We start from the raw sequence: 16,501 nt of genomic DNA, 5'->3' as shown, positions 1-16,501 counted from the left end.
GATGTCTAGAAACTACTACATGATGACGAACCCGGCGAAACATTAGACAAATCGGGGTACAAGTTTTTTTTTGACATGATGCACTGTGGGCAAATTCATACAGCAACACATTGGTTCCATCGTGGTTAGCAAACCATTCTAATATTTGTAATAAACTTTGAGTATTAATTTCACAATAACGTTGTTTTTTTGATATAGTCTCAGGCGTTATATTAACCAACTTTCTCAAAGCCACATTTTCATCATTGGAATGGATATGGTTTTCTATTTTAACAATAATAGACTTGCTAGTTGAAGTAGTATCTTTTTTCTCTTTTATCTTCTTCTCTTCGGCTCCCTCACTGATATCGCTAATATCATCCTAGAAAGATTAGATTTCATCACAAATGCACCTGAGACATTATTTATTTATTTATTATAATATAGTGTCCAAAGCTTCATCATTCTTATCATAAAATAACTTTTAGGTACTTACACCACAAGATTCCTTGGATAGCTCCATTACACAGTAGCCCGTATTACTACTGAACAGGATTCTGGCATACTGGTTGACTGGACTGGATGCGGAGGCTCTTATATATTGTATCACCGGCATATTGCATGGAACTTAATGTAATGATTCATTTCTCTCTTTGAATTATATTCATTGCTGAATATAAAATAGAAAAGTTGATTCAATGGCGATAACCAAACTTGGTGTTTACATCGGACGATAGTAGCACTGCTTGGTAATCATGTGATATGTTGATATTTTATAAAGAAGATTATGGTTTTGTTATTATGTCCATAATTACATACCTCATATTTTGTAGTCTTGTAATTAGTGGAAATAGAGAATGTAAGGTATTTAATTCATTATTCATCAAGTCAAAATATAAATATGATAAGTAAAATAGTAAAAGATAATAGATATATATTTTTATTTTTATATTAAATTATTTATATTCTATATAAAAAAACATGTTCTATTCCATCCATCAACTAATTAACTAAAAGTCTGAATCTAATGTAAAAACACTGTATTGATCTGAATTCATTACACCATATTTTTGATATTCACTTACTTTTTTTTCAAAAAAATTAGTTTTCCCTTCTAATGAGATATTTTCCATAAAGTCAAATGGATTTTCTACATTATAAAGTTTCTTAAAACCGAGTTCAAAGAGAAGTCGGTCAGCCACAAATTCTATATACTTCCCCATTAGATCACAGTTCATACCAATAAGTTTGATTGGCAAGGCATCTGTTAAAAATTCTTGTTCAATCTTCACAGCATTATCAATGATAGAATATACATATTTCTGATCAGGCTTATTAATCAAGTACTTAAATATCAAGCAAGGAAAATCTGTGTGTAACCCTTCATCTCTAGAAATCAGTTCATTACTGAAGGTTAGACCTGGCATTAAACCACGTTTTTTTAACCAAAATATTGCAGCAAATGAACCACTAAAGAAAATACCCTCTACTGCAGCAAAGGCAACAATGCGTTCGGCATATGTTGCCGTTCTATTGGTAATCCACCTTAGAGCCCAATCAGCTTTTTTCTTAACAGCTGGCAGCGTTTCAATAGCATTAAATAATCTGTTCTGCTCCTGTAAATCTTTTATGTATGTATTAATAAGTAAACTGTACATTTCATTGTGAATATTTTCCATGGCAATCTGAAAACCATAAAAACACCTCACTTCTGGTATTTGTACCTCTTGGCAGAAACGTTCAACAAGATTTTCATTGACGATACCTTCTGATGCGGCAAAAAATGCTAGAACATGTGAAATGAAGCATCAGTGTAACTGGCCGTACACTGAATGACAGACTTAAAGAACACAAGAGAAGTGTTAAGTCTGCAGACACTAACAATGCTCTCTTCTGCCATGTGAGGGATTCTAATCATCCCATTGATTGGTCTTCCTCCAAAATAATCTTTCCTGCCTCTACTCTACACAGACGCCGTCTTGTAGAATCGGCTCTTATTAACAATGTACCCAACATGAACTTGAGTCCTGGCTTTGTTGCTGTGGACTCTTCCCTTTCACAGTATATACTCAAATGCTCTAATCTTTCTAACAAACGTGACTTAACATAAGCTTTCCCCCTTCCATTTCTTTCTTTCTCACTTCTCCCTTTTTCTGTTCATTGTCTTCTACGCTCCCTTGCTATCCTCTTCTTATTCCTATTACTATCTCCTTCGGTGGTTGTAATAGGAGCTGCCTCGTATGGGCCAATAGGCCTGCTGCAGTTCTCATTACTACTATCCCCTACACCTGACTTTCCTCCTCAGCTCTCTCTTGCCTATTTAATGCCTGTCCCTGCCTGTCCTCATCACAATCGACTTGAGAATGGTCCAGGACGGACCGAAACGTCGTCGTCCCTTCAATTTCTAGTGTGTGGTCTGGTCAACATACTTCAGCCACGTTATTGTGACTCATCGCCTGCATGTGAAATGAAGTGACGTTCCTCTTCATTAAGTTTCTGTTCCCAATCTACAATATCCTTTGACAAGTCTACTTCTTCAACTGTCCAAAATGATGCTAGCGCCTTCTTATACATTTTAAAGATATCATGATTTTTAATTGGGAACAATGTAAAACGTCCTGGATTTTTAATCAAAAAGGGTTCAATCATCTGAAAAAAATATATAAATAAATAAATAAAATATTTATTTTAACATTGTGTTCACTAGCATAGCATAATAAACGAATGAAATTATTGAATTTTGAGTAAAAAAGAGATTAATTTACTACGTACATGTTCTTCCATCCTATATTTTATGTAAACTAAAATAGGTACACATACATATATATATATATATATATACATACATACATATACATACACACACACATATATATTCTTTTCTTTGACACGCTTCCCAATGAGCAGTATCCATTATAACACCAGGCAGTAATACTTCATATGTTTTGAAGGCATGCCAATTGAACCTGATTGTGACTCACTGCTGCGTTTGTTGCTATTTACTTCAGTAACAGTATATTCACTCTCTGGGAGAACTTCAGAAGGGTATATAGGGGGTATTTCATTGTTCCAAGTATCAAGTAGATTTGCTCTCAATTTTTCTGAATTGATACTCCCTATATCTTCTGTTAAAATATTTAAAGATTTTAAATGAGGTTTAATACTAATGTCTGCAAATTCATATGAAAGGTACTTATTTACCAATACATAATTTCGTTCCCAGTCATTCATACTTAAAATAATCTTAACATCTTCAAAATGTTTTAAATTAAAGTTTTCCACTATATTTATTGAGGGCCAAGTAATTGAAGCACATTTTATAATAATTATTTCACTGTTTTGAAGATCAATTAATACGTCGGCAAATGTTTTTCTTACATTTATCGATGAAACATTATCTAATATAAGTAAAAATGAATTTTCCACTAAATGATACAAGTTGATTGTTGGATTAAAGTTTTGTAAAAATTCCACTTTTATTTTTAAATTATTTCTCCATATGACAATTTTATCCGACACTTGAATGATATTTTTGGGGGCTGTTAGTATTATAACAGAATATTTTCTGGGGTAGATTTCATATTGCTTTTTCATGGTTTACAAAAAAAAAAAAAAGCAACTGCGCCACCCTTGTTGACAGTTGAGATCTTGAAGAACAAATAGAACCAATATCACCATCACTTTATAATTATCTGAAAATGATAAAAAAAAATAGTTCTTTGTATATTATAAGCTCAGAAATATATAAAGATGTGTTGATACAAGAGTAGAATGAATAATTTATTCCCAAGAAAAAATCTACATACCTTATTTTTTATATAATTATCTTTTTAGTAATAATATTTAAACAGGTTAGTATATCATGCTTTACAGTATTATAAATCCTACATTTTAACCGTGATCCTAAATTTAACCACAGCAAATGGATCACTCATTATATTAATATTTTTTGCCCACATTTTACATATTATAATATTTTCACCTGGGCTAAGTTTCAATTGAATAGGAAGAAGTGGGGCATAATATCCATCTATATGTTCCTTGGTTGGAAAATAATAAACAGGAAAACCTTGCGGAGTATATTTGTTTGGACTATTAACCCAAATATGTGAACAAGATACCCATACATATTTTGGTAACTTATTACCATTAGCAATTGAGCTTTTCTTCATATTTTCACGCAGGCTTGTAATCTCATGATCTGCAGAGGATGGAAGATCTTCAATATTCTCATATACAATAGGTAAAAAATTTCGAAGATTACGAATAGATAATAAAATTATCGGTGTTAAGGTATTAAAATACCAATTCTCTTTTCTAAATTGATCAAATATGGATGTATCAAATTTACAAAATACATTATTATTTTCATCATTAGGATTAAACGTTGTATCATCATTACAATTAACTGTATTTACATGAGAAATCATATCGTAACCACGATTTTGGTCCATATAATACTTACTTTCAAAGACAACATACAGACCAGCAGGTTTAGTATTAGTTTTTGTAATGAAATTCATTGACAGTTGAGGATGCTGAGTTGAAATTGTTGACCTATTTCTTGAATAATATAAATATATAATTAAAAAGATCACAATTAAAAATATCATAAATATTATAATATATAAGGAATTTGATAGTGACATTATTATTTTATTTTATATAAAAAAATGTCTCTCACATCTAAACTAATAATGTATACTAATGATTATATTATATATAAAACGAAACAACATTCTTGTGGGCTTAGTTGTGTTAGTTTTGATATGACGGTCATTTAGTCAATATGTGGGGTTACCTGCAGGGGTCACGACTATCCTCAGTTCTAATCTACACATGAATAATCTTCCATTTAGACCACCACACAGCTGAGTGGATACGAACATTGGATAGCGTCTTTCACCCTGATACCCCTGTTTCATAGCAGTGCTGTCAGGGGCTGCTTCCTGGGGGTAGAAATAGGCCTGGTCTAGGACTGGTCCGCGGGGACACTAAATAGTCCCTAAATCATCTCAGGATATTTAGTATATATATATATATATATATATATATATATATATATATATATATATATATATATATATATATATATATATATATATATATATATTAAATTATTGTTGACTCGAGCTCCTTTTTTATCTGTGATATAAATGCTAAAATTATATTGATCTCATTTTCAATTACATCAGTTAGAATATTATCTCTGTGTGATGTTAATGTTTCACTAAAGGCTTCCTCAAGAACTGTTGGAGTATAATTCAACAAATGAAGGCAACCATAATTATGAACATGTTGAGCCACATTACATTTGATTTCATCTGTATGGAATGAGCTGTAAATAATCTGTGCATGACATAAACCATATGGATTCTGGCAATTCAGTTGTTGATTAACATTATTAGATAATGGTTATGGTGGAGATGATGTTAGTTCAAGTTGAGATGGTGGTTGGGAAGAAGAAGGTAGTCTAGGATTATGAATAGGTTTTCGTGATGTAACTTTATATGGATTTTGGGAGTGAGTGGGTTTTAAGGTAATATTCCCTTGTAAGGTCAAATAATTGCGTACCAATGTATGTTGTTTATGTATAACTCCTCCACCATTAGCAATCCATATAATAGTTACAAATAGAGAGTGTAACATATCGAGAAGTAGACGACAATTACTTTGAGCTAAATAATTATGATATATTTTGAAGTCTTTGCTAGCTATTATTAAATTTTCTTTGCATTTAACTTTGATTCTATTTAGAGTATTACTTTCAATATTTTCAATATTTTCAGTACGTTGTATTAAAGATTGGGGATGAGAAAACACATTATCTTTAATTTTTTTGGTTTCAGCATGAGGTGAAAATAAATAATGAAGGAGACTAAATGACATAATATAAAATTTCCCTGTTTCAGAAACCAGCAAACGATATGGATGTATTAGATAGGGAAAATATTTAATTATATTAAATACTTGGTGAATTTTATTGATCAAATCGCTCAATTGGGTTAAATATATTAAACGCTTAGAAATTGAAAATAAATCACACAAGCCCAAAATGGGACGAATTCCCAATAAATCATTATTATGATCTTTACTATCAATTGCACAATCATTAGTTCCTAGCTTCCACATATTATCAAACATTTCTACCGATCGACCATCTATAAGTCTAAATCTGTGAGAGGGATTTGCAACAAGGGAATTTAGATCATGTTCATTTAAGAGATAAAGTGGCGTAATATTATTCTTGAAACCACCTAAGAGTAAATCAGCTGTAATTTGGCCATTGGTTTCGTGAGAAAAAATATGATGAGGGCTAATGTATATTATCTGAATTTCTTTAGGTATAATTTTCTTTGAAAGATAAAGTGAATCTAATGACTGGCCCAGTAAACCTAGTGGCTTCATTTCACATAATACAGGATGTATATGGAGTATATTATCTTTTCCATAATATTGGAATGAAGAAAAATTTGAAAGTTTTAAACATAAATTTTGATTCATAATTAGAGTTAGGCCTAGTAAAAACTTGTCATTGATCTTATTATTATAAATTAGAAGATTTTTATTCATTTTTTTTATAACCTATACCAATTTCTTTCTATGATTAAATAGTTGTTTTCTTTGTTTATTTGTGTATTTGCGATTTACCATAATTTTTCTGAAGTAAATTCTAAATAGCCCACTGGTGTGAAGCTGGTACAACACACTAGTGTGTCTGGTTACTGGTACAACACACTAGTGTCTCTGGTGACTGAATCACTTATCAGTGATCTGTCTGGCTCCCCTGGTATAAATATACAAAAACAGAGCTGTGGTAAACACCTACAGTAACAGACCATGGTAAATTTATAGAAGAAAATTGAAAATATATTTTCAAAAATTATGGTAAATAAATAAATATATGCTTGTATTAGAATTTTTTCATTATATATGAAGTTATTCTTATTATAACAAAACAGGGTTCACATGAAAACCACATAGATATAGCAGACTGGATGATTCCATTTATTAAAAAATATTTTACAGATTGTCTGTCATATAAACCATAAAGGTATTTTTATGGTTAGGTATTTAGTAGTGTCAATATCGCAGCCTTACCTAAATATCTATATGACCAAACCTAAAATCAACTTTACCTAAATATGAACTGATTAAAAAAAAAAAAAAAAATATATAGTTCAATTTAAAATGAACATATCATAGAATTTTTTAGCCTTTGAATATTCAAGAAAGGTACACCTAACACTTGTAAATGTAATTTTTCCTGTATTTATGAAACCATTGACCAGTCCTTGTTCAGTAGTCACTGTCCCGATAATCACTTCCGAACATGAGTATTGAATATCAATCTGACTTCCTGTTCGTTGGTTATCATTGACTATAACAGGATGTCCAAACATGTAATCACCACATTCATTATGGGTTAAAACATTAAATTTCCTAAGAGAATCATGTGAATATGCTGGATCTCTTAACAATGATAAACATAAATTTATATAAGTGTCTCGCTTTAGTGGAATAGTTGATCTCATATTCCAGCAATCTTCCAACTTGGAGATGATATAAATTTTCCTTTTACCATGAATACCATGGACACTGATAAGCATGTCCACCACTTTCTTCACTCGCTCATTAATTAAAAGTTCAAAAAATTTATCATCAAAAGTGGGATTTTTCTTGATAATTTTAGGGGTTTTGTTGATTTTGGTGATTTTGGAGGACGATACCATGATGATTATTGCTAGAATATCCTCCTGAAAAAAACATGAAAATAACATGTTTAGAAAATAGATCTAAATGGGAGCAAACCATACTATTCATGTCATATATACACCAATTCCATTCCATTTTAGTTTGACTGAAATAACTACTTGCCTTTTAGTGCCACTAGTTATCCTTGTGATGATTCTAGGAACCTTAATGGTTATATCTTAGTACAGAACCCATATTTTATATCTTTGGAAAAAAAAAATATATATAATATTATTCAAAAGTACATAATGTTATTACACAATCTTTATCTTGCGATTATATCAATTAAAATAGTATATTTATAAATCAAAAAGAATATCCTGACAGAATACGTCTACATCCCGGAGAAGTAAAGTCTATAGATTTCACTTATTCTGTTATTTATTCGTTGTTAATCAAAAAACCCATTTCAAATTTTAATTTCAAATACTTGACATGAAGGTAGACTTGGAGGTTTATGTGTACTAGCATGTTTTAAATTTATCTTTATATACATTATCTTCCATACATGATCATTTGGACTGCATACCATACCCGTTTCTTGTTCAAAAATTCCCACACATGAGTTTCGGATATGTATGGTGCCACAACAACTGATTTTGACCATACCAAAATTGGATTGATAAGCTTGTATTCCATTTTCTAAATTAGGACTGAACTGAATCTTATACTCTTGAAATGTTTGTTTTAAAAGTTGGAAAGTATTTCCTCCTCCAAAAGCATGTCTCTCACTATTTGACTGGCCAATTAAGTAAATATCAGTGTAACTGTTGTCATAAAAAATATCACCTCGAAAAGTATCTCCGGGTAGGTGGAAACACTCTGGCTGCAAACGATTAATCATTCTAAAATACCACTTACAAAATTTTTGTATAAACTCGTCACTTCTTATAACTTCCATTTTATGTTCTACCGAGGAAAGAACACCACATACAAATTTGTTTTTTTCATTATTAGTTCGAATAGAAGTTTTAGGAACATCATCACATAAGACAGGTTGTTTTTTTTCATTATTTGTTTGAGTAAAAGTTTTAATTTCACTCTCTTCTGTCTGATGCTGTAATAGTGTACTTATATATGAATCACATTGACATTGTACTGTTCCTAAATTTGTACGTTCTGCAGTACCCATAAAACTACATTGTTTAGGATTTTTAATTATATTCTTGGTTTCACCAGTTGTATATTGAATAAAACTTGGATTGGAACATAAAATGATGTTCGTATTTCCGGGTATTGAGAGTTGGATAGCACTTGTAATTTCGGTTTGGGGGTTTGAATGTGCTCTTCCTTGTTCAGTTGAATATCCGATACCTATTTTACCATGCTGCTTTGTCCAAAACTCTTTTACAGCTATTACCAATTCCATTTTCTTAGCAAAAGGCATTGATGGTACTTGATTTTTGTAGAGGTAGTTAAAAAGATTTTGGGCAGTAAGACGTCGATAAGAAAACAAGCGTTTCAAGTCTGAAGTGTAACATAAAATTATATTTAGGGCATCTTGAGAACTTTTAGGTGAAAGGTGATGATTACCTGTTGATGTCTGAGCCAGACATCTAATATCTTCAGGGCTCAGTGTTTTTAACAAATCACGTACATTGGCTTCATAAGGGGAATTTATGAGGTTCATAACATATAGGAAGGAATACAACACTAAGAATGGAGATAAATAATATAAAAGTTTATTTATTTACTTACTTCTTTATTTATTATATAAATATATAGAAAGTACATTAATGTACATAATAAAACTGAATGTAGCTTCCAAAAAATATCATTGAGTCAATGTCGCTATGTAGAGCGACACACACAGGACACTGTCTCTGACCATACCCTTGTCGAGTCCACTTCCTTCACACCTATCGCACTGTAATAATCCATTCCGTGTCCAATCATAGTAAGAGTCACTCACCACTGATAATTGCACTTTTGACCAGAAGAGGGCGCCTTCTTTTCCCATACTTGTGGGTGACGGCTCATAGATAGCAGCGCTGCCATCGCTTCTCCATTCTCTGTGGAGGCGTCGGGTCCATAACACAATTACAATGAGAGCCATATTTATAAATCGTGAAATAGAAATACTCACTCATTGTTAACAAAATTTATTTAGGGTTGGGGTTTGAATAGGGTAGTATCATCATATCTTAGTCTCAAATTTCCCAAATAATAGGTAATTGGGATTAACATAGTAGTATATCAAAAGGCCCTTCTTACAATAATGTCAGTCCAAAAATTAAAACTCTTTATTGAGGATTAAGTTATTATATCTTAGCCAATAGCCAAGGCTACCTACCACCAAAGTACAGCTCACCACCCATATATTTTCCTTCAATGTTGGAATGATTGGAATTACCAACTTAAAATTTCAAGTCATATATACGATATATATGGGAATTTAGGGGATATTACAAAAAAAAACATACCAATTTAAAAACACCATGTAAAATAATTATAACATTTAAAATTGTGAAAACAATTGTTAATATAATGAAAAATTTCTTAACAAATAATGATATCGTTTTCTTCGTGTGTGTAATACCTATATAAATGGTCCCATTTGTAACATATTTACTGTTATTTATATTTAAACTATTATTAAGGATTGTAATGTTATATTTTTCATATAACCAACACATTATGACATTCAAATTATCTTGTAAATTATTACACACCTGAGTTTCGTTATTGATACCTCCTACTATTATAGACAAGTGATTCCAACATAGTAGTATATTTTTATAATCCCACAATACAGAAAATTTCATATATTTAACAGGAGTCCTAATCATATATGCATCTTTAATAAAAGATAAATTTTTTACATTTTCATTATAACTTTGTACATTTTCATTATTATAATAACGGCATTCTATTAAAATTGACACTAAGTTAGTTATGTTTATTTGGTTTGGAAGTATAATAGATGAATTTCGTCCTATTAGTATATATACCTGTATAGTGTCTTTAAAGTTTAACTGGAACTCGAACCATTCTTGTTGTGATAGTAAATCATATATATTGAAAAGTTCTTCATGTTTATATTTAATTTGCTCATCACCTCTATCAAACCAGTATTTAATTGAATCTTTCAATACTATAACTTCATTGCAATCATACTCTTGATTCATTGGAATTACTGGAATAATTATTAATAATAATAATAATATTAATATTAATAATAATAAAAAAAGGGTTGGAATCATTTTCAAGCCACAAAATAAACTAAAAATAATATAACATTAAAGCTTGTTTTTATATTTTAATCTTTCAACATTTAGTAAAAAATATATGGTTATGGATGTCATTATTAACAATCAAGGAAATCAGCAACCAAAAGCAGATCTAGAGCAATAGTATTTTCAATTGGAAATTCAGGATCAGTAGTAATCTCATTTTTCTTGAATTGAGTATTGTAGGTGAAATATGTACACGCTTTTTGAAGAAGATATGATCTGAAGAAATAAAATAAAAAAATAAAAGTATTATAATTATTTATTTATTATATACAGTTTATATGTTTCTCTAAATAACAGTTTATCTCTAAATATAACAGTTTATATAATAACACTTTGTTCTAACAGCTTTATACTTACGGAATTGTTTTAAAATGGATTTCATTTTTTTCCTGTTCAATACACGTTGTTGAACTTGACATCATAGCTTGAATTAAATTTGAGGTGAAGGCATCTTTCCTTTTAATGATGAATTCATGGTCATCACAAGATATTAACTTGATGTATGTGGAATTAGGACCTTCACATCCACCATAGAAAATCTGGTAATATTGTGTTAGTGTTTTTTATCTTCAAAAAACATTCAATCCTATTTTACATCATCTCATCATGATAAAACTTAATATGTATATTGTGGAGGTTTCTCTACATTTAAGTTATCATTTTTCATAGCTAACCAAATTTCTTCGGAATGGGGTTTACTTGGATGAAAAAATTCATTGACAAGAAATTTAAGAAATATTTGAGCATCCTCAGTAACCCACATATTACAACAATTGTTTGCATAAACATAATATATGTGAACATATACCAAACAATTATAATACTTAATTCTTGCTGTTATGGTGGAATACCAACCATAATAAATGAAATAATTATATATCCGGTCCATATGGTCATATTTAATAAAATCTTGAAATCCGGATTCGGATAATTCTTCTTTAGTGAATGTACATTTTTCTAAGCATTCAACTTTACATTTAGTTTCAAGAAATATCCTATCTAGCTCACTTTTCAATTTTTTAAATTTTTTAAAATTAGAGTCATATTTAAATGGAGCGTCAAATTTATTTATAAAAAACTTGATTTTTTCATATTCCTCTTCATTTACCTTTTTATCTTCATCTTCTTCTTCAATTACCTTTATATCTTCATCTTCTTCTTCAATTACCTTTATATCTTTATCTTCCTCTTCAGTTACCTTTTTGTCTTCATCTTCTCCCCTTTCTTCATCTCCCTTTTCATCTTCAACTCCTCCTTCATTTACTTTCCTCTCTTCATCATTTCCCAATTTCTCAATGCCAACTGCTTCCCCATTACCAATATCCATTTGGTTCATTTTTCCCAACCTGAAAAATATATATATTATAATTGAAATAGTCTGGTGTATTGAAATAGACTAAGATGATCATCAATCTATTCAAGGAGAAACAGAAACAATCTCAATCAAAAATTGAAAGTTATCTACTACTTAAAAAAAAAAGAAAAAAAAAAGAAAAAAAAAACACTGAAATACTCACGCCTTATTTACGCCTTAGTAAGTGTTAATATACTACACCACAATGGTTGTAAGTATAACTTTTAGAAGTTCACTGTAGTAATATCCAAAGAAACGCAGGATGAGAATTGAGATACTGCTCGGATCCCACCTCCTTTTATACAACACACACACACACACACACACACACACACACACACACACACACACACACACACACACACACACACACACACACACACACACACACACACACACACACACACACACACCCACACCAACACAAAGACACACACCCACACCAACACAAAGACACACACACACACACAAAGACACAACTACACACACACACACACAAAGACACAAAGACACACACAAAGACACACACACACACAAAGACACAAAGACACACACACAACGACACACACACACACACACAAAGACACAAAGACACACACACACACAAAGACACACACACACATACACATACACACACACACACACACACACACAAACATAAAGACACACACACACACACACACGCATACACATATACACACACACATACAAAGTCACACACATAAAGACACACACACACACACACACACACACACACACACACAGCTCCTCCCCTCAGTCACTCTTTGACATCCGGCACCCACAAGCATATATACACACTTGGTTATTTAAATCTAGATAAGGCAACACTATTTTAAATCATATAGACATCTAATGTATTAAAAAAATACATTTGAAATTAACTAGAAAGTTGGAAGTTTATGAAGAATGGTATATAAACCAGCAAAAGATTAAACATGAATACACCCAACAGGAATAATTTTTTGTGACATATTAACACGGAATCATGTGACGAATGGAATTACTTTCGTATTTTTAGTGATATTGATGACCAATGATAATATTGTTTAAGAACCCGAAATCCCCATCTCTTAACTGACATCATTCAAACCGGGAAAAAAGGATGAAATTGTAACGTTTATCAATCAAGATGAAGGTTTATTACCAAAAGCAGCAGCAACACCACCACCACCACCACCACCACCACCCCTACTTAAAAACATTGGTTCACCATCTTAGTATAATGTTGCTTTCTATAATAAGAATCCAGCCCCTCTTTTTTATATATATATATATAAAATGTATAAAAAAAAATCCCAAAATCAATCCTTAAAATGGATTCTGACCTATCACACCTACCATCACCATCACTACCACAATCACCACCGACACCGACTCCGCCACAATCACCACTGCAACCGACACCGCAACAATCACCACTGCAACCGACACCGCAACAATCACCACTGCAACCGACACCGCAACAATCACCACTGCAACCGACACCGCAACAATCACCACTGCAACCGGCACCGCAACAATCGCCACTGCCACCATTCAAAGAAGATAATACTGAAAATTTAATGATTGTGGAGGATCAAACAAACATATTTATTAATAATCAAAATGATGAAGAAGAAAAACGAAAATATGTTCAATTTATACAAGAAAAAGTTTCAAATTATAAAAACAACTTTCATAATTCCAATTCACCTTTCAAATTAGCTTTTATGATCATTAATAATATGGTTATCCCGTATTATAATTCTTCAAAATGTCCAAATAAAATTTCAGATGCAATTTACAAACAACTTATTTTAATGCCGAATGAGCAAATTTTTCATGATGCATTGATTAATTATTATAAAGAAAATCCTATTCATCTATCACCAAATTGGAAAATTGACACCACAAATTTAAATAATTTACAGTTGTATTATTTGTATCACATGTTAATACAATCTGGTTATGATATTGAATATAGCAATTCACATTTATTCTCCATATAATTAAATTGACAAATAAGTATTTTAATAATAAGTAGTATAGAAATGATATATATTTTTTTTTAATACCTTTATTCTTATAGTAAATATTATTTAAAAAAAAGTATCACTACAGAGAGTATATCAATTCGAGTTGGATATATGTGGTACCTAGTAGCCAGAACGGACTTCTCAGCCTACTATGTAAGGCCTGATTTGCCTAATAAGCCAAGTTTTCACGAATTTATATGTTTTCTCTAATTTTTTCTTATGAAATGATAAAGCTACCCATTTCATTATGTATGAGTTAAAAAAAAATTATTGGAGTTAAAATTAACGTAGATATATGACCGAACCTAACCAACCCTACATAACCTAACCTAACATAGGTTAGGTTAGGTTAATATAATATATGTTAAGTAACGGCCTATTGAATGAATCTCAATCATCAACTCCCCACTGTATGATATATGACTCACGCCGTTTACCCACACTTCTTTGAATTTCTTCACTTTGACATTCCGAGCACTGGGCAGAAATCACATTACATCAACATCTATCTCTGACCATCGCATTGCTTTGCTTTGTTTTAATTAGACAGTCGGATTCCCCTGGTCCATGCCACTTTTGAGTTGATTACTATATATGATGGTCAATGTTGGAAACTAGTTCAACAAACAATTTAGTTATCATCGAACCTATATCCAATATTTGCATTATGAATTTCAATTGTGATGATGCTGGGTACCCATCCATCTTCAGTAGAACCCATCCAGAACCATTTTGGGTTTATGAGGTATGTTTTTCATATCTTTTTTTTTGGGGGGGGGGGGGACACTAGTACTAGTTTCCTTTAGTCTTTTTCATTCCCAACCAACTTTCAGTTCAGTCAAACTTCTCGTATCCTAAAACAAAAACAAAAACAACAACAAAAATAAATTAATAATGAACCTTGATATTTAGCACGTGCATTTTAACTAACATAAATAAATTTGAAGAAATAATGTACTATTAACTCATCACCTCTATTTTTCTCTTAATTTCAATTGCATCATCTTTATTAATGAAGGTGTATTATTATTCATATATATTGGTGGTTCTATACCAAAAACTGCCTTGTAAGGCGATACGCCAATTCCACGTGAATATGCTGTGTTTTTGGTGAATTGCACAAAGGGAAGTCCAGCTGACCAATCTCGCGTTTGATTTTCACACATCCAACTGCCAAGCATTTTGATTACATTTTCTTTTGTACATTCAATGCTCCCTTGGCTCTGTGGATGAGGAGGTTTGCTATTAATGAGGAGCATGTTGGGCCACATTTCGTTTTTTAGCTCTTGAATCACCTCTGCCACAAATTCACGGCCGTTATCGCTCTGCAGAATTCGTGGGGCTCCCAAGAGAGCAAATATATCGAGTAAGTGGCGTGCCACTTCAATCGCCCGTTTACTGCGAAGAGCTCGTAAAACCGAAAACTTTGTTAAATGATCCTGATAATGTAAAATATATTTATACACACATCCTCCTTCTTTTTGCATATTTATTAAGTCCATTTGTCCTCGCTCCGCAAAACTGGTCGATACAATGGGCCGTATTACCCCCTTTTTTCGTCGAGGAAGTCGTTTCAAATTGCATATGTGGCAGAGTGAAATAAAGAGTTTCACCGATTGTTGAGTGACGTTAGCGATAGTTTTACTTGCTTCAAAATAAGTTCTTTTTTCTCCTCCGTGACAAACTGCTCTGTGTGCATCATAAATCGTATCATACAATTGCCCTTGATGTATGAAACGACGACACATCCGGCCAGGATCAGCTGTTGTTGTTCCTGTTGTTGTGGTTGTTGTTGTTGTTGTTGTTACAGCCGTAGTAGAATGACGATTGTCACTGGTCAGTTTACGCTTGGTCCCCCGCTTCATTCTTCGTTCAGTTTCGTCGATGGTTACTAAGACGTCATCCCCAAATAGATTTTTGACATCATATCGAGACAATAGATCATATTCATGAGAAGATTTCCAATTCAGTTTCAATTTAGCATTTTTGACTTCCTCAATGTATTGTGCTAATTTTTCTCGAGTAAAAATTTTCCGACTCCCAGGCCCACCTTTTTCCAACATTTGGCTAATTTTTAATTCAAATTCATGTTTGCTACAAAATTCTTCGTTTTTCTTTTGCTTTGATATCATCCTATCACT

The 16,501-nt window shown here is 31.7% G+C and overlaps 1 pseudogene; it reads right to left on the bottom strand.

The window, feature by feature from the left end:
• Window positions 1-989: 989 nt before the first annotated feature.
• Window positions 990-2,619, bottom strand: LOC138357795 (ribonucleoside-diphosphate reductase subunit M2 pseudogene; annotated as a pseudogene).
• Between the last annotated feature and the right edge of the window lie 13,882 nt (window positions 2,620-16,501).

The sequence above is a fragment of the Procambarus clarkii genome, chromosome 1 (assembly GCF_040958095.1).
Source record: "Procambarus clarkii isolate CNS0578487 chromosome 1, FALCON_Pclarkii_2.0, whole genome shotgun sequence".
NCBI lineage: Eukaryota > Metazoa > Arthropoda > Malacostraca > Decapoda > Cambaridae > Procambarus > Procambarus clarkii.
The sequence above is the reverse complement of the archived record's forward strand: the minus strand, read 5'-3'. Positions and strand labels throughout refer to the sequence as shown.